This window comes from Bos indicus, chromosome 3, assembly GCF_029378745.1.
Source record: "Bos indicus isolate NIAB-ARS_2022 breed Sahiwal x Tharparkar chromosome 3, NIAB-ARS_B.indTharparkar_mat_pri_1.0, whole genome shotgun sequence".
Classification (NCBI taxonomy): Eukaryota; Metazoa; Chordata; class Mammalia; order Artiodactyla; family Bovidae; genus Bos; species Bos indicus.
In genome coordinates, this window is record NC_091762.1 from 72,812,748 (window position 1) to 72,833,829 (window position 21,082).

Here is a 21,082-nt window from a genome sequence, read left to right on the forward strand (position 1 = left end):
GTCTGATAATCCCTTTTAGAGATGATGGATGAAAGGGTGCACCTGGATAATTATCACCCAAGGACAGTACAGTGTAACAAGAGCATATAGTTCAGAATGATAAAGAATATTACTAAACGAAATGGAGTCCCTAGGGAAACTTGAAGGCTCCTCCAGAATAATCACAAAACCAGATGAGGATGGTGTCAGGGAAACCAAGGTTATGGTTTTTCAGATTTAGATGTCCCAAGTGAAATCTTTTAAAATACACAGTACTAAAGGTTTGCTTTTTACTTAGGTTTATGCTACATGCTTCAGAGACAGGTTGTTTAAACTCTAAACCTCCGGTACCTAGCACAGAAGATGTATTCAAATTTTTGTTTAATAAATGCATGAAAATGTTCAAAGCTTTGTAATGACAAATTGTACTATTTGCCATAAATAGTATTCTTCCAGATGGAATCTCTTCTGAGCGAGGAGATGCATTATAAAATTTACTTTGTGAAATTTTCTATTAAACATGAGGTAAATATTATTTTCTAATTTTCAGTTTTGCTCACATGTAAAAATTTTCTTAGAACAATGGTTATTTTATATATGCATATTTGGGCTTAGATTCTTATAACATTTGAATCGGCAAAAATTTTCATTGTTTCTTAACTAAAATGGAAGTATCTCTAACTATTATTCAATACAACAAGAAATCATTTATTAAGATGCTAATATGACTCCTTTACAATGATTTATCTGTGCTCTTTCATTTTCTCTGTGTTATAAATCTCCACATTGGATGTGACTGTAGCAGCTTTTCAAGTATACATTAGATGAGTTGGCATACATAACCCAGAGCTTTATATTTTAAAATACTCTAACCAGGATTCATTTTTTAAAGAATGAAAAAAGGAAAGAAAAGAAAAAGGCATAAAATGGCCCTACATATTATATCTCTGTCAGCATATGAATGTGCCTAGCTTTTCAGCATCCTCTATTTCAATTTTGGTTTGGTTACTCAGTGCCATTTAATTCACCACTTCCATTTAAAAATTCCATACACCTTTCCAATGTCCACTGAAATTTTAATTTTTATTTAGCTTATTTATTTAGCACATGAACTTTTAGCACAAAACAATGAAGCAAATATAAGGAGGTTATAAAATTATTGCAATAAGCATTCTAGAAATCAGCAGAAAAAATACCTTCCTGTGTTGGGAAGGAATATTCATGTAAATGAAACTTCATTCATGTGAATGAAACTATATATATATATCTCCTATATATGTTTCAGTCAAAAGAAATGGCTTCTTTTGCCCCTCAGGTGGAAAGTCTGAATCTGCATTTAAATGGAAAGAATTCTAATTTAGATTTCAGCAAATGGAATCAAAAAATAGAAATCAGGCATTGGCTGAAAAGTTGCCTTTAAGATTATACTGAGTTATACATACATGAAGATTTAGATCTAATCAAACACACCAGATTATCTCAATAAATATCCAGTCCATATCTAACTTAATCATCAAATACCTATTCCCCAGAATAAAGTAGTTTAAAAATATCCTTCTAATGGTTCATTCTATTACATTTTTAATATTTATTTTAGATTCCAAGGTACAAAGAAAAACAATATATTGCTAAAATAGCTCTACATGTGAGTCTTGATATTTTACATATTTTCATAACACTGCTCACTGAAAACATCTCCTGGAAACCTTTAAAATAATAATGAAAGCTACACTTGAAGGGCCTCATATAATAAGATGCCATTTCTGTTTATACTAATAATGTGCCTACTTCAAACTCAAACCAGCTGTCAGTCAATTTAGAAATTATTCCCAGCTCATAAAATTTCTACAAGTATGGGAACTCTATGTGAGCAGGGTTACCATCTGTCCTGTACACCATCTATGTCTTGAACCAATAAGATAATTCAGCATTTTGTAAGCATTCTATAGAAGTGAGTTTTGGATAACTTAATCAATTAAGTAATAGCTTAATTGAACTTTCCAAGAATTCAAAATGTTGAAATAAACATTGATTACAGTAACTCACGATATATTAGAAATCAAAAGTAGAAGAGACCTTGGGAAAAACAGTTGATTGACTGTGTCTGTTTCTCTAACAAGAATCAGAAGTGTCTATATAGAAGAGGCTATACTTTGTGCAACTCCACATTCTCCTCTTCTATCACAAAACGCTGAACACAAGTATTGTTCTTGCTGTTGTTCAGTAGTTAAGTCATGTCCAACTCTTTGTAACCCCATGGACTGTAGCATGTCAGGCTTTCCTGTCCTTCACTATCTCCCAGAGTTTCTCTCAGATTCATGTTAATTGAGTTGGTGATGCTATCTAACCATCTCAGTATTTAATAATTGAATCAGAGTGGGAAACTGTAACTTCCCCTTCTGAGCTTCCATGTTTATAACAATATTACATAATTATGTTTTCACAATCTTTGAGCATGCTGTTCCCTCTTCCAGGAATGCCCTCCCTCTGCACTTCACTGGGCTATTGTCTAAATACCCCATGCCATCTCTGTATCCTTTGGCAGAGACAATATTTAAATGCTGTTCTTTTTCATAGGTTGTTGCCAAGAAGGGGATGCCCACTCAGCTTCCACATTTCCCAGGCCCGTTTGTATCTTTATTAAGAAGATGTGGCAAGAATACACAGAAGAACTGAACAGAAAAATTTTTAACGACCCAAATAATCACAATGGGGTGATCACTCACCTAGAGCCAGATATCCTGGTGTGTGAAGTCAAATGGGCCTCAGGAAGCAATACTACAAACAAAACTAGTGGAGGTGATGGAATTCCAGCTAAGCTATTTCAAATCCTAAAAGTTGCTGCTGTAAAAGTGCTGCACTTAATATATCAGCAAATTTTGAAAACTCAGCAATGGACACAGGACTGGAAAAAGTCAGTTTTCACTCCAATCCCAAAGAAGGGCAACAGCAAACAATGTTCAAACTACCACAAAACTGTACTCATTTCACAAGCTAGCAAAGTAATGCTCAAAGTCCTTCAAGCCAAGCTTCAAGAGAATGTGAATGAGAACTTACATATGTACAAGCTGGAATTAGAAAAGGCAGAAGAATCAGAGATCAAATTGCTAACATTCTCTGGATCAAAGAAAAAACAAGGGAATTCCAGAAAAACATCTATTTCTGTTTTATTGACTATGCCAAAGCCTTTGACTGTGTGGATCACAACAAACTGTGGAAAATTCTTAAAGAGATGGGAATACCAGGCCACCTGACCTGCCTCCTGAGAAATCTGTATGCTGGTCAAGTAGCAACAGTTAGAACCAGACATGTAACAACAGACTGGTTCCAAATTGGGCAAGAAGTACATCAAGGCTGTATATTGTCACCCAGCTTATTTAACTTATAAGCAGAGTACATCATGAAAAATGCCAGACTGGATGAAGCTCAAGCTGAAATCAAGATTGCTGGAGAAATATCAGTAACCTCATGTGTGGATGACTCCACCCTAATGGTAGAAAGTGAAGAGGAACTAAAGAGACTCTTGATGAAGGTGCAAAAGGAGAATGAAAAAACTGTCTTAAAACTCAACATTCAAAAAACTAAGATCATGTCATCCAGTCCCATCACTTCCTGGCAAATAATTGGGGAGGAAATGGAAACAGTGACAGACTTTATTTTCTTGGGCTCCAAAATTACTGTGGCTGGTGACCACAGCCATGGACGCTTGCTCCTTGGAAGAAAATCTATGACAAAACTAGATAGTGTTTTAAAAAGCAGAGACATCACTTTGCTGACAAAGGTCCTTATAGCCAAAGCTATGTTTTTTCCAGTAGTCATGTGTGTAAGGATGTGAGAGTTGGGCCATAAAGAAGGCTGAGCACCGAAGAACTGATGCTTTTGAATTGCGGTGCCTAAGAAGACCCTTGAGAGTCCCTTGGACAGAAAGGAGATCAAGCCAGTCAATCCCAAAGGAAATCAACCCTGAATATTCATTGAATGGACTGATGCTGAAGCTGAAGCTCCATACTTTGGCCACCTCATGTGAAGGGCCAACTCATTTGAAAGCACCCCGATGCTGGTAAAGATTGAAGGCAGGAGGACAAGGGGGTAGCAGAAGATGAGGTGGCTGAATAGTATCACAAGCTCAATGGACATAAGTTTGAGCAAACTCTGGGTGATAGTGAAGGACAGGGAAGCCTAGCTTGTGGCAGTCCATGGGGTCGCAAAGGGTCAGGCATGACTGAGCGGCTGAACAACAAAGCACTAACCTAACTGATGCATGTGGTATCTTAGGGAAGTCTTCTAAGTCTCTTCTATCAAAGATTATTTAACTATGTAAATCAAGGAGACCACTGACCTGAGTTTTAATCTACAAAGACATTATGCATCACTGTAATTTTACCAATTGGAAAGGAACTCCTCTCAGGAATAGTACTTATATGAGTGGAAGGATATATATTTTTTAAGCTGCTTGTGTGGGTGGAGGGGTTTGGGGGTGACCAGGAAGCTATTGACAGTATGCACAAGTAGTGAAAGTTCTTAAATGGCCTTATAAGAATGGTGGGTCTGATTAATTGCATATATTCTGTTTCATGGGGGGATGCACACTGTAGTCAGAAAAGAGTGGCTCAGGGCAATACTAAGAACAAGGACTGCTGTCCCCAAGCAGTCCTTCCCAAACTGATTCTGTGTAGTGTTCAGTCTCAATGCAGATTATGTATTGAACAAACATTTTATTATCATCTTCTAAAAGTGTGCTAAATTTTTGACCTCACAAATCATTCATTTGCCTAAATTTGGACTTATTTTTATGTACTGTGTGATGTACTGCATGGTATCCACAAAATAATATTGCATATATATATATATATATATATATATATATATATATATATAATAGTTCAGTACAGTTCAGTCACTCAGTCGTGTCCGACTCTTTGTGACCCCATGAATTGCAGCATGCCAGGCCTCCCTGTCCATCACCAACTCCTGGAGATCACTCAAACTCATATCTATCTAGTTGGTGATGCCATCCAGCCATCTAATCCTCTGTTGTCCCCTTCTCCGCCTGCCTCCAACCCTCCCAGCATCAGAGTCTTTTCCAATGAGTCAACTCTTCATATGAGGTGGCCAAAGTATTGGAGTTTCAGCTTCAGCATCAGTCCTTCCAAAGAACACACAGGACTGATCTCCTTTAGAATGGACTGGTTGGATCTCCTTGAAGTCCAAGGGACTCTCAAGAGTCTTCTCCAACCCCACAGTTCAAAAGCATGAATTCTTCTGTGCTCAGCTTTATTCACAGTCCATCTTTCACATCCATACATGACCACTGGGAAAACCATAGCCTTGACTAGATAGACATTTATTGGCAAAGTAATGTCTCTGCTTTTGAATATGCTATCTAGGTTGGTCATAACTTTCCTTCCAAGAAGTAAGCATCTTTTAATTTCATGGCTGCAGTCACCATCTGCAGTGATTTTGGAGCCCAAAAAAATAAAGTCTGACATTGTTTCCACTGTTTCCCCATCTATTTCCCATGAAGTGATGGGACCAGATGCCATGATCTTCGTTTTCTGAATGTTGAGCTTTAAGCCAACTTTTTCACTTTTATCAAGAGGCTTTTGAGTTCCTCTTTACTTTCTGCCATAAGGGTGGTGTCATCTGCATATCTGAGGTTATTGATATTTCTCCCGGCAATCTTGATTCCAGTCTGTGCTTCTTCCAACCCAGCACTTCTCATGATGTACTCTGCATATAAGTTAAATAAGCAGGGTGACAATATACAGCCTTGATGTACACCTTTTCCTATTTGGAACCAGTCTGTTGTTCCATGTCTGGTTCTAACTCTTGCTTCCTGACCTGCATATAGGTTTCTCAAGAGGAAGATTAAGTGGTCTGGTATTCCCATCTCTTTCAGAATTTTCCACAGTTTATTGTGATCCACAAAGTCAAAGGCTTTGGCATAGTCAAAAAAGCAGAAATACATGTTTTTCTGGAACTCTCTTGCTTTTTCCATGATCCAGCGGATGTTGGCAATTTGATCTCTGGTTTCTCTGCCTTTTCTAAAACCAGCTTGAACATCAGGAAGTTCACGGTTCACATATTGCTGAAGCCTGGCTTGGAGAATTTTGAGCATTACTTTACTAGTGTGTGAGATGAGTGCAATTGTGCGGTAGTTTGAGCATTCTTTGGCATTGCCTTTCTTTGGGATTGGAGTGAAAACTGACCTTTTCCAGTCCTGTGGCCACTGCTGAGTTTTCCAAATTTCCTGGCATTATGAGTGCAGCACTTTCACAGTACTGTGTAAGAAGCAAATAATGTATTTTATGGAACATAATAGGTTTGAAATATTTGTTCAATGATTAATGACATAGTAAAACAATTTATTCCACTATTGTAAAGGTAAATACACTCCCATAATACAAATTGGAAGAAGCATTAATAAAGAGAGGGTATTATTTACCTAAAGGAGTAGACCAAAAGAAAGTAGTATCACATAGGGCTTAAGCATTTGGACTTCAGAACAACTGATTCTTTTACTCCACCCTGTATAACCCTTGTCATCTGTGACCTTGAGGAAACTACATAAATCATCCTCACTTTCATTTTAATATATGCCCCATAGTGTTTAATGAGATTCGAATGATAATTTAAGTGTTTGGCATACTATATGTTATTTAAAAAAATATCAATACATGTTAACCATAATTAATATTATTTCTTGAAGATAATTTATGGACTCCCAACTAAATTCTTTGTTCAAAAAATTCTGTATTTGAATATGTATTTAAACTGTTAGTCCTTTCCCCATCAATGTTAACTGTATATATTAATATGAAAATTATATAAATTTATAAAATGATTTTTTGACCCTCACAATGTGTAAATCTCATTTCGTAGACTTTTATGATGTCTTCAAGTTTCTCTTCTGGAGAAAATGAGAAGTGAAAATAACACATTTGTTATAGTGACCTGTGTTGAAATAGATGGGGCTACAAAGTTGATTGCTAGCTCCACTTTTGCCATCAAGTTGATAATCATATTTGGGGAAGTTATTTAACCCTTCTGAGCTAGTTTGCTACTCTAAAAATGGCAATCAGAGAAATAACTCTTCTCAAAATTCAACTTAAAGGAAAAACTAACATAAATGATTTTAAAGTGTTTTCTCGATATAAAAAATTAATATAATGTTCAGCTATCGTAATAACTCTGTATGGAGAGTTACTAAACTTATCTTGGTGATGATTTCATATTGTAAGTAAAGGTCAAATCACTACATAGTACACTAGAGACTCAGAGAAGGCAATGGCACCCCACTCCAGTACTCTTGCCTGGAAAATCACACTGATGGAGGAGCCTGGTAGGCTGAGGTCCATGGGGTCTCGTAGAGTTGGACACGATTGAGCGACTTCACTTTCACTTTTCACTTTCATACATTGGAGAAGGAAATGGCAACCCACTCCAGCGTTCTTGCCTGGAGAATCTCAGGGGCGGGGGAGCCTGTGGGCTGCTATCTATGGGGTTGCACAGAGTTGGACACAACTGAAGTGACAGCAGCAGCAGCAGCATACTAGAGACTAACATGATATTGTATGTTAACTCTATTTCAATAAAAAACAGAGAGTTAACTTTTACAGGTGTATGTTTCCATTTCTAATCACTATCTGCTACAGTGATTACCAGGAAAACTAAGTTGATGGAGTAATTGATTGATTGATTGATTGATCACTTCATTACATTAATCTAGAAATAGGAAAAAAATATGATCTTGTATCTCATCTGAAAGACATCTGCATCAAATCCTCCTCTACTTTGCAGTATAAAAGTGTGCTTATGTTAAAGTGCCTCATTTGCAGGAAGAAATAGGTCCCTGCCAAAAAAGAGCAATGTAACATAATTACTCTTGGCTTGGAAGCCTACTATTAGTTTATTCAATGACTTTCTCAAATGGTGCTGGGAGAATGACATGAAACATTTTTGTTAGAAAAAAATATCTCTTAGCTTATGTATAATATGGACACAGAAGAAAAATATGAAGAGTGGGAATAAGCCTACATTCAACAGTGACAAACTACTTGCCACAAAAATTTCTTAGGTTTAAAGTCTCTGGCTCTATTCTTGGGTTATGAGTGAGTGGTACACAATATTACAATACATTCTAACATCAAACTGGTGTCTCTCTCCTGCTTGATCATATAATCAGTTATTTGCTGCTAGCCATTTGCTGCTGCTAAGTCACCTCAGTCGTGTCCGACTCTGCGTGACCTAGCCATTTGGACCTACTCAAATAGGGCAAGGGCATGGTATCTCATAGAAGGGAGAAGCAGGTGAGACATAAAAGGATCAGTACCTGGATAAAACCAAACATCTAGAGGGTTGCATTTTTATTGTGAGATATCTGAAGAACATAGTGATGATTTTCAAAGCATCAAAACAATAAATATGTCAACATGAGATTCTTACAGATTCTTGATAACCAGAAATTTATTAACTTAGAAGTTTATGGTTCAAGCCTGTGAAATTTCAATACCCCTTTATGAGGCAGTATAAAGTACTTTGGGCTTCCCTCATGGCTCAGACAGAAAACAATCTGCCTGCAATGCAGGAGACCCAGGTTTAGTCCCTGGGTTGGGAAGACCCATGGGGAAGGGAATGACTACACACTCCATTATCCTTGCCTGGGAAATACCACTGACAAAGAAGCCTGTTGGGCTACAGTCTATGGGGTTGCAGAGCCGGACATGACTGAGCAATGAAGCACACACACATGCATAAAGTACTTTAGATTTGAGGATCAGACAGCCATTGGTGTGAATACTGTTTCATTGCTTGCAATAATGACTTAGGGCAATTAAATTAGCCTCCCTAAGTCTCATTTTCTTAATGGGATAAAAAGAGAATAATAATAGTTCTAATTCTTGAATTATGAAAATTAAATAATAAGATGATAAAATCTTCTCAGGAAGATGGTATGTATCAATTCCTGATACATCATTTTTATAGATACAATTGATAGTGTTAGGTAGACAGGTGCGAGGCACAGCATAGTAGTTGTCCATGTGGGTAAATTATGATACAGTTTAAATGGAACATCAAAGGAATCCAGCAATTGTGCTTTCAGGACTAGCAAGTACAAAAGAGAGTCGCTTTCTCTATTGAAGCAGGGACTTGAATACATGGGAATGCAGCAAGCAGCAGGTTAGTTATTGAAGTCATGTTTATAGGACAAACAAGTAAAAAACTGATTTACAAACATAGGTTTCCAGTGATAAAAGAGATGTCAAATATTTATTCCCATATTCATCCTATGGATGAAAAAATAATGTATGGAAATGTAAGTGACTTGTCTAAAGTTGTACAGTAATATTGGGTCTAGGATTTTAAGCCAACTGAAAGAACATATTTCTAACTACCATGCTATATTGTCCATCATATGTAAAGGTGAAACTAAGAGATCTCAGTTTGGGTAATTACAAGGATAACACATATAAAACTAATAGCACAAGTCTAGCATGGGAACAAACATAGCTATCTAGTAATCCCTGATTGAAATGGAACATACACTTGAGAGGTTTACCTCTGAAAGCTCAGGAGGGTACAAGGAGTGATATATATTAAACCAGAAAAAAAGGGAAAAATTACCTCTACTAGTATTATTACATCTGCAGCAGCTATTGTTATTGGTAATAATAATAACAATATGACTAGTAGCATTAATAGAAGTATATTGTCTGGAAAGGGGAGAAGGGGGATGTTAATTCTAATTTCCTCTATTGACCATTTTGGTAGTGATGTTAAAAAGAGAAAATTTTAAAAATGGGTGATGATCAAAATTTAATTATCATAATAGTTAAAAGCATGTTACATAGAAGATTTAATTTGAGCATAATTTTTGAAGCATTGATATAATTAGCAAGAATTAAATCTATTCTGTTTTACCACTGGGAGAAATCTAGGAATAATAGGTAAAAGGAAATAATATGTTGGAACTAACCTAAATAAGAATGTTCTTTTAACAAAGGGGTTCAGAAAATTGTAAACAATGATGTAAAACTTGCTAGTACTGTGTATGTTTTGATTTCAGTTATTTACTTTGATTCCTCTGGGAGGTTAGGGATAGTGTTTAGGGGATTAAAGAAGATGACATGGAAGAGATTCAGTCAGATATTTACGATCTCTCTCTAATATTGAAGCCTCCTTTCCTAATTGATCAACTTTACTTACTGATCCACATCTCTAATACTGTAAAAGTACAAAATATTTTAATTTTTGTATCATCAAACAAAATGGAATTGATTAAAAAGTATAAAACTTATGTGTTCACTTCAGCAGCAGATATACTAAAATTGGAATGATACAGAGAAGATTAGCATGGCCCCTGCACAAGGATGTCATGCAAATCTGTGAAGCATTTCATATGTTTTCATGCTCAGGATTGCAATTTCTGGAATTTATTGTGAGATTGGATTTTTACGAATCTCCGCCAAACTTATCTTTCTGCTTAAGACTTTCCACTACTACATGTATATGTATTGAATCATATGAAAAAAGCTTTTGAAATTAAAATGAATAAAAAGTAGTTCTTCAACCAACCATGAGGGAAGATCGATGGACAAAGTTGGAAAAATATGAATATGCAAAGAAGATCCCATTTTGAAAATATTAAGGCTTGAAAATAGAGACTGTAATGTTATTTGTAACTGTGCTAGACCAATATGAAGAAATAAATTTTTCCTCTTTTTGAGAAATGTATTAATGTAATTAAAATATATTAAGATTTTTAAAAAGACAGTATAATACTTATTTTATATATGTATATATATGGTCAATATGTTATTTACTCTGATTTATTTTGCTTGTGCCAAGAGACATGTTTTGAATGTTTCCACAAGGTGCCCTACAACAGCTTGGAGAAGCACATTGGAGTCTCATTCAATCACCCCCTTGTTCGGAATCACTGAATCAATCTTCAGTATGATTTCTCAGGGAATCATATACTCTGGGCACCTCACTATCTGTTCCATTTTGTGTCTTTTGCTGGAATGGTTTCTTCTTCCTGAATTCTATATTTTGGCATGCCCAAGAATTCCACCCCCTTTTTGTATCTATTCACACTTATCCCCAAGTGACTTCCTCTGTTTGCAGATTTGATTTCTATCTATACACTGACAGCTCCTGGCATATCCGCAGTTCCTCCCCCTCCTTTTAGCCTATTTGACACTGGCATGTAGATGTCAAAGAATCATGTCAAGCATAACACTTCCAATCCCTCCATTCTCTCCCAGTTTCCCCCATTCTGAAATAGTTCCACTATTCACTCAGTTCATGTGGTCCAACTGAGACATTTATGTTCAGTCACGTCTGACTCTTTGTGACCCCATAGACTACAGCCCACCAGGCTCCTCTGTCCATGGAATTTTCCAGGCAAGAATACTGGAGTGGGTTACCATTTCCTTCCCCAGGGGAATCTTCCTGACCCAGGGATCGAACCAGTGTCTCTTGAATCTCCTTCATTGGCAGGTGGGTTCTTTATCTGCTGAGCCACCAGGGAAGCTGGTCCAACTGAGGGATCAGTTTTTATACCTCTTAGTAATCACTCTATCTAATCCATTGGCAAGTGCTTTTGACTCTAGCTTCAAGTCACACTCTGACAACAAGAGCATCTGATAACTCTATCATCATCCTGGCCAAGTCACTGTCATCTCTCACATTGATTGTCACTACAGACTTCTATCTCTTTCACTCATACCTCCTATTGCCAGTTTCATGCGCAGCAACCAGAATAATCTATTAAAAAATAAATCAGATTATGTCAATCTCCTACTCAAAAACTTGCATGACCTTTTATAATCTCTCATGACTCAGGATGAAATCCAAACCCTTTATCACACTCTACAAGACTCCATACAATCTAGTTCCTGCTTATCTTCCTGACCTCATCTCATAACACTGTCCATTTTATTCTGCTCTAGCCACTCTGGCCTCTATCTGTTCACTCTGTTTGCAACACTACTTATTCCCTTAGATCTTCAAAAGTCTCTCTCCTTTCCTTCACTCAGATCTTTGTTCAAAGTTACCAGTTCAGAGAAGCCATCCTGTTGATTCTTTAAAATAACATCTCTACCAAACCCCCTTCTGTAGCCATCTGTCACCTTATCTTTTTTATGTGCCTCATAACACTAATTATTGCCCCCACATATATTTATTTATTGCTTGTTTTCTGGCTCTTCCACAGAACACTAGAATAAAAACTTCAGTAGGACAGTAAGAATTTTCTGTTTATTTTAAACACTACTATATGCCTAAAAATTAGATCAGTGCTTGCCACATAGTAAGAATAAATTGAGTTAAAAATTATTAATGATAAGAAATTTGGTGTTACGTGAACTCCTACCAGATACTAAATAAAGGATTTATGTTAATGAAAAGTCGTGCTAGATAAAGCATTGCTTCACTTATATTTCCCATAGTATACTTCAAAGGATTTCATTAGTGTGAGAATTTGAACATATACCCTTCTGACAATCAGATAATGATATTTCCAACAGCACATGAACAATGCTCAGAAGATGATACAAGCCCAAACCTATGAAGCCATTTGCTGCCCTACTCTGAGAGGTTTCCAAGGTTCCTCTGGCATGTATCCCCTCATGTTGCAGCTGATTTTGTTTGCATACAAGAGCATTCCTTGGCTATTGGGCTTTGACAAAAGCAGAAATTCCACCCAAACACAATAAGATGCTTGTTGCTGCAGATGAGGACATCCAACCCAGTAACAACATGCATATCTGGAACTTCCTTAGAATCTACCTGTTCAAGGTAAAATTGTCTTAGACATAAAATCAGTTTGTACTGAACTGATCTCTAAATGTTTTATTCAGCCAAATAATTTTATATGTATTTTTGATATCTAAGCTTTTTAAATTCTAATCAGATTATATTTTTACCTGGTAAATTTGACTTTTAACATTTCTTCTACAGTCTATCTGCTTGTACAGTTTAAGCTTTAAAGTGAAGTCATTCAGTCGTGTCCGACTCTTTGCGACCCCATGGACTGAAGCCTAACATGCTCCTCCATCCATGGGATTTTCCAGGCACGGGTTCTGGAGTGGGTTGCCATTTCCTTCTACAGAGGATCTTCCGGACCCAGGGTCGAACCCGGATATCCTGCATTGTAGGCAGGCGCTTTACCATCTGAGCCACCAGGGACAGAACCCAAGTTTAAACTTTATTTGTCTAGAAAAGAAAGTCAGTAATATAGGCAAACTGCTGCTGCTGCTAAGTCACTTCAGTCGTGTCCAACTCTGTGCAACCCCATAGACGGCAGCCCACCAGGCTCCGCTGTCCCTGGGATTCTCCAGGCAAGAACACTGGAGTGGGTTGCCATTTCCTTTTCCAATGCATGAAAGTGAAAAGTAAAAGGGAAGTCGCTCAGTCGTGTCCGACTCTTCGCTACCCCATGGAGGAGCCTAACAGGCTCCTCCGTCCATGGGATTTTCCAGGCAAGAGTACTGGAGTGGGTTGCCATTGCCTTTTCAGGTAGAGGCAAAACACAAGGTCAGTAAGTTTCACCCCAGAACCGGCTTCAAGTTCAGTAGGTCTTATTAAACTAGAGTACTTCAGACAAACTTAGCCCTTGTATCATCTTTTCAAAATCTTGTGAGAATCTTTCCTCAATCTTGTCTTTGTCTCCGTTACAGTTACTCTGTTTTGTCAGTTCCTGTACCCTTCTCACTAAATAGGATCATTTCACTTTGGTGAAAGGCAATTTCAAATTTTAGTGAAAAAGTTTTGGAACTTTTAAATATGAATAGAAATGTTCATTTAAGAAAGGCCTTAGAACAAAAAAGAATACAATTCTGAGTATGCAATGGTTTGCATTCCTTAAATATCATGACTCTTTGCGACCCCACAGACTATGGGTAGGTCACGGGACACCACAGTTCATGGGATTTTTCAGACCAGAATACTGAAATGAGTTGCCATTTTCTACTCTAAGGGATCTTCCTGACCCAGGGATCGAACCCATATCTCTTGGGTCTCCTGTATTGGCAGGTGGATTCTTTTCCACTAGCACCACCTGGGAAGCCCTTAAATAGTATGAGGAGGCTATCAGATAGGACCTGAGCTTCAGTATTGTTTCCCTAAAGACTTCCAGGAGAAAGACAAGAAAAGAAACATATTCAGTTCTACTTTTCTATTTGTATCCTACCTTTCCCTGACTTCACTTCCTCCAATCATGAATTTAATTCAATCTCATGGACTTCTTAATCTTTTTCCTGAAGATTTTCTGAAATTAAACTACCCATGAAGGTGATTCCTGGTACACGAACTTCAAACTCCATTTAGTACATCTCTCTGTGACATTATTAAGGACCTCTCATATCCCAGGACACAAGGGAAAAAAGTTTATTAAAATATTCAGAGTCCTCCTAGGCACATACTCTTGAGGCTTCCTTGACCTCTATCAATGTGTACATCTTTTCCTAAGCCCAGGAAGTGCAAAACTTGTCTGGATAAAGCTAGTTGCAGGGTCTGAGAAGGACTTGAGGTTGATAAAACAATATGAATGAGTTAGGCCAATTTATTCTAGGAGCTATATCTCATAGATTGCTAAATAAAATTGGATCTTTCCTTAAACATCACAAACAATGAAAGAGTGAATCTATAGAAGAGCTCAGAGATAAATTAATTAATGCCTTCAAATAATGTTCAGCATTAGGCTTGGATACTGGCATTTCCATTACCTCTCCAAAATTTTTATAGATGGCCTAAAACCAGAAATTGCTGATCTGGTAGGTAAAGAAAAGATCGGATGGCAGATCACCCCATTATACAAATTTTAGTCTTTCTTTGGCAGAATGCATTGAAGAATATTCACATAGGAAAAAGAAAAAAAATCTAAAATTCTTATGGATTTAAAAATAATAAATGGGTCATCCCAGTGCACCAGCCCCAAGCATCCAGTATCATGCATCAAACCTGGACTGGTGACTCGTTTCATATATGATATTATACATGTTTCAATGCCATTCTCCCTGGGACGACCCAGAGGGATGGTACAGGGAGGGAGGAGGGATGAGGGTTCAGGATGGGGAACACGTGTATACCTGTGGCTGATTCATGTTGATACATGGCAAAACCAATACAATATTGTAAATTTAAAAAATAAAATAAAATTTAAAAAATAAATAAATAAAATCTGAAATAGTAAAAAGATCAAAAAATAAATAATAAATGGAGATGTTCTAACTTAAAAAAAAAAAAAAAAACAATAAAAAACCCCTGTGTAACAAGATCACTGCTGGTTGCATATGCAAAAGGAACATTGGGTAATAAATGTTTCCGTCTTAATAAAATACAGAAAAGAACTAGAGGTCCCTGAGGGTTAGGAAGGGGCTCCAAGAGAGATTATAGTATTCAATTTCCAATGATCCAGCAAAACCAACCAGGAGAAACAGTTCTCAAAATACAAGGGCAGAAGCAAGACTTTCTAAATGACACAGGTGCTATTCTGTGAACTATAAATTCTACCACTATTTTTATACCTTTCTTAGGAATCTTCAGACTACTGACATGGCAGATTTTTCAAGTACCACTCAAGCATCTTCCACTCATCGAGCAGGCAACAATAACTTTCGGCCCTCTTGTGAGTCAACTTTCATTCTTTGTGAGAATACAAATTTATTCTTGAGAGATTTTTTTGAAAAGAACTAACAAATCAAGTCTTTTTCAGGTAAACCATTTCCTGAAATACCTGACATTTCCTATACAAAGCATACACTAATAGTTCAAGTGGATGTTTGTTTTTCAATCTTGTGTCCTCAATCCAATCCCAACTTGAGGAATTTCTTGAAGGTCCCTGATACCCCCAAGCTAAGACTCACTGATGTCTTAAAAATATTAGGGGCTGATCCCATTTAAGAAACAAGTAATTTATCCAAGCTTTTACCCAAACATGCTCAATATCCCTTGAAGCCTAAAGCAAGGAAAACTCTAGTTCTATTATGGAATATATTGATATGTCAAAGGGATGCTTTTTTTCTTTATATTATCACCTGCAATATTCCTATGTCACTTGTAGGAAGAAAAAAAAAAAAGACCTAATGTACATAGATATAGATTTGTGCAAGATCATAGTGTTATAAAATAAAATGTGATCTACTATTTCTCACTGGCCCCCAAACTCAAATATCATTTTGTTTTCAGTACTACCTAAACTCATCTCCTTTAGTACTGTTTGTACTGTTTCCTTCTACTATCTTTCTAAATCTCAAGCCAATATTTATTTGCTTTGTCATGGGAAAATCAACAGCATGCCAAGTCTATTATGTGGTAAGTCACATCAGTTGTGTTCAACTCTTTGTGATCTCAGTCCATAGGATTCTCCAGGCAAGAATACTAGAGTGGGTTGTCATGCCCTCCTCCAGGGAATCTTCCTGACCCAGTGAACCTGAGTCTTTTATGTCTCCTGGACTGGCAGGTGGGTACTTTACCACTAGCACTACCTGGAAATCTGATGTACAGAAGCCCTCTTCTACTTCTCTCAATCAAGATCTAAACATTATAAAATTTCCTTGTGACTTCTCTCTTTTATAATATTTAGACAGATGGCCTTCTGTAAAGCCCAGGAGGTAAATTTATAATTTCCATTTATTTGTTAAATGCGCTAATTCAGAAAGGTCTTCCCAGATGGCACTAGTGGGTAAAGAATCAGCTGGCCAATGTAAGAGATGCAAGAGATGTAGGTTCAATACCTGAGTTGGGAAGATGCCCTGGAGTAGGAAATGGAAACCCACTCCAGTGTTTTTGGCTTGGAAAATTCCATGGACAGAGGAACCTGAAGGACTAGAGTCCATGGGATTGCAAAGAATCAGACACAACTGAGCAATCATGCATGCATGCATTTAATTCAGAAGAGATACAAAGAAACTGCAATTCTATCAACCAAAGTTCATTATTGAAAACACAATATATCCCAAGAGGTACATCCCTAACCTCTAAGAGATTGTACATATCTGGAATTTTTCTAGATCAATTCCAAAATCAACTCTGGGAATTTTTTATCATTAGCTAGCAAGAGTATTACAGGTATTTTTCTAAGACTTCATCTGATTTATATCATTGATCTCCAAGTTTTGAATTTTATTCAGGAGAAAATAAGCATGACAAACTTTTGGTAAGGAGGAGTCAAACTAGTTCAACGGTCAACAGCCCCCAACTTTAGGATTGCCCAATTACCACATATCCTCTTCCTTTTTGATTATTCATAATCTAGTCAGACACTAGATATATTTTGATGGTATAACAAATGGAACATATTCTTCTTTTTAAAGGATACAGTTGCAGCTACAAAGTTTCTGGAATCTATGACAGACTAAGTTGTTGATTCTTCTTGCTGTGCTACTATTAACAGAAAACACTAATGACTCCTCAGTTAGCTGGATTATCTCCTATGAAATATGATTGCCTTCCATTTTTATGTATCACTATCCCTTGTTACAATCCTAAACCCAGTAATTCTCCTTCCCTTACCTGAGGGAGAAGAATCCTATTGTTATCAATTGTTAGGTTACAATGTAAGTCTTATTCAAAGCTATTGAAAATTCTTTAGGAAAACCCTGATTTAATTTCATTTGTTAACGCTATTTACCTGAAAACAAAGTCTGAATATTGTCAATATACAAAAAGAGTATCACACAACTTATCTCAGTTCAAAATTCTCAGTTGATCACTCTCACTTAAGTTTTCCAGACATTTTGTTAAAACATTTATAAAGCATGCTACTGCAATCTCAAAAACGACAGAATGATCTCTGTTCATTTCCAAGGCAAACCATTCAATATCACAGTAATCCAAGTCTATGCCCCCACTAGTAATGCTGAAGAAGCTGAAGTTGAACAGTTCTATGAAGACCTATAAGAACTTTAAAAATAACACCCCCAAAAGATGTCCTTTTCGTTACAGGGGACTGGAAGGCAAAAATATGATGTCAAGAAACACCTGGAGTAACAGGCAAATTTGGCCTTGGAATACAGAATGAAACAGGGCAAAGGCTAATAGAGCTTTGCCAAGAGAAAGCACTGGTTATAGCAAACACCCTCTTCCAGCAACACAAAAGAAGACTCTACACATGGACATCACCAGATGGTCAACACTGAAATCAGATTGATTATATTCTTTGCAGCCAAAGATGGAGAAGCTCTATACAGTCAGCAAAAACAAGACCGGGAGCTGACTGTGGCTCAGGTTGTGAGCTCCTTATTGCTAAATCCATTGGATTGCAGAGTCGGACACGACTGAGTGACTGAACTGAACTGAACTGCCCTATCTTCACACTAACCCCAAGAAAAATCCTAAGATTTAAAAATGGATCATTTTAAATAGGAACTTGTAGTTTTACCCAGTTTATTCACACTGATTTCACCCTTTCATTAACACTTTTATTCAGTCAACAGTATTTCTTGAGCAGCTACATTATATCATTGTTGAAAGTTTCAGAACATAGGTTTATTGTTTTTCCCCAGTTGTTGAGATATAACTGACATATAACACTATATACATCTATACACCATAATATATATTATGGTAGTGATTACTACCATCAGCTTGCTGCTGCTGCTGCTGCTAAATCGCTTCAGTCATGTCCAACTCTGTGCGACCCCATAGATGGAAGCCCACCAGGCTCCCCTATCCCTTCGATTCTCCAGGCAAGGACACTGGAGTGGGTTGTCATTTCCTTTTCCAGTGCCTGAAAGTGAAAAGTGAAAGTGAAGTCACTCAGTCGTGTCCGACTCCTAGTGACCCCATGGACTGCAGCCTACCAGGCTCCTCCATCCGTGGGATTCTCCAGGCAAGAGTACTGAAATGTGGTTCCATTGCCCTCTATAGGGGATCTTCCTGACCCAGGGATCCAATCCAGGTCTCTGGTATTGCAGGCAGATTCTTTACCTTCTGAGAGAGTCGTAAAGGAACCAGCTTGCAGATGCAGGAGACTTAGAGACACAGGTTTGATCCCTGTGTCAAGAAGATCCCTGGAGAAAGAAATGACAACCCATTCCAGTATTTTTGCCTGGAAAATTCCATGGACAGAGAAGCCATGGACTACAGTCCATGGCATCTCAAAGTCGGGCACAACTGAGCTCACACACACACAGTGATTACTATGGTCATCATGCTGTACATTACATCTCCAGAATTTATTTATTTTATAACTGGAAGTTTTTATATTTCAGCTTTTTTTTTTTTTTCACCCAATTTCTCCATTGCTTACCACTGCCTCTAACCAATAATCTGGTCTCTGTTTCCACGGGTTTATTTTTTATAGTTTCCACACCTAAGTGAGATCATATAGTATTTGTCTTTCTCTGTCTGACATTTCATTTAGCATAATGTCCTCAAGATCCGTCCATGTTGTTGCAAATGGTAGGATTCCTTCTTTTAATTACTGAATAGCATTCCGTTGTGTGTGTATACATATATATAAACATTTTCTTCCTCCAGTCACTTGTCAGTGGACATTTAGGTTGTTTCCATGCCTGGATTATTGTAAAGAATGCTGCTATGACCTAGGGGAACAGATATCTCTTCATGAGTGTGATTATTTTCCCTTCAGATATAGACCCCAAAGTGACATTGCTGTGAAAATTTAGGTTTAAAGGATTATCTTGAACATCTGTTTGATTGGCAAAGATACTAGGAGTAGGTATGTACATACTTAGGAAGTATGTTTATTTAGGATGGCTCAAACTGACATTGAAGCTGAAACTCCAATACTTTGGCCATCTGATTCAAAGAGCTGACTCATTTAAAAAGGCCCTGATGCTGGGAAAGATTAAAGGCAGGAGGAGACGGGTACAACAGAGGATGAGATGGTTGGATGGCATCACAACTCAATGGACATGAGTTTGGGTAAACTCTGGGAGTTGGTGATGGACAAGGAGGCCTGGCATTCTGGGGTCCATGGGGTCACCAAGAGTTAGACACGACTGAACGACTGAACTGAACTGAAAGTGTCAAACGGCAATCATGAAGGACATTATATAAAATTACTAAATCTTAATCTGTATTCCACTCAGCTGTGCATGCACTATATACAGTTCTGAACTAGGTTTAGAAAAGTGAACCCAACAAAGATGGCCCAGGCCCATCTGGAGTTTACTGAAATGTTTTCAAGTCCCCACATGGGTTGATTCATTTTGAAACTCAGAATTTCCCCTAATCTGAAGCTTGTATTGTCAACAAATTGCTAGTCAGTACATGATACCCAGCCAACCTTTTGGCCTTACTCCATAGCCTGTCACCAATCATGAGAGTCACCTACATTTTCTGTAAACAGCTTAGGAAAAATTCTTGGCAAAATCCCAACATTTGTCTAAATCTTATTTTTATTCCTGGAAATTTGCCCCCAAGCCTCTGCAGTTGCTTTCCATTGGTCCTTTCACAAGCACAGAATCTATACATTTTAAAAAATATTTTATGATGCTATTCTTATAAATAAAAATCTTTTACTACTCTACAGACTTGATACTGATTTTTAAACTGAATTTTTAGCTAAATGGAGAATTCATCACTGTATACTAGAAGTCAACATCTAGAGAACAATAATTAATTAGGATGTCATTTTGATTTTTTAAATATACCAAGTACATTATTTCAGAAATGCATACTACATTAATTCGGAATGAAAATGGAAATAAAAGAGACTTTTAACTCCAATTTCATTTAGAAATGTTCATATATGCATAAATATTATTTTACTAATTCTAATATTAAATAAATACCAGAATGAAACAAAGCCTTCATTTGAAACTGAGAAGTATAACTTGAAATCCAAAATATATATTTAGAAAATTAATCTTTAAAAATCATTTTTAAAAAGGATCTGAGGAACATACTGAACTATGGATGGTACCCCATGATCAGAGTTCTTATATTTTTGGAAAAATAACTTAACCATTTAATTAGTATTGTTAAAATGGATCCCTATTAAATCTTCTATAGCTAATAATAAGGGCATTTATACATTTGTCTATAGGAAATGATTGTCATTAAAATATGTTCTAGATTGGGCAGAGCATCTCCAACAAGGACTCTATAGCCTGGAAGGTGTAGAATATAC

The 21,082-nt window shown here is 37.0% G+C and overlaps 1 non-coding gene across 1 annotated transcript; it reads left to right on the plus strand.

The window, feature by feature from the left end:
• Positions 1–10,277: 10,277 nt before the first annotated feature.
• LOC139182339 (U6 spliceosomal RNA) lies at positions 10,278–10,384 on the plus strand. The gene has a single exon (XR_011566010.1). It is a non-coding gene; the product is annotated as a U6 spliceosomal RNA (small nuclear RNA).
• Positions 10,385–21,082: the final 10,698 nt, after the last annotated feature.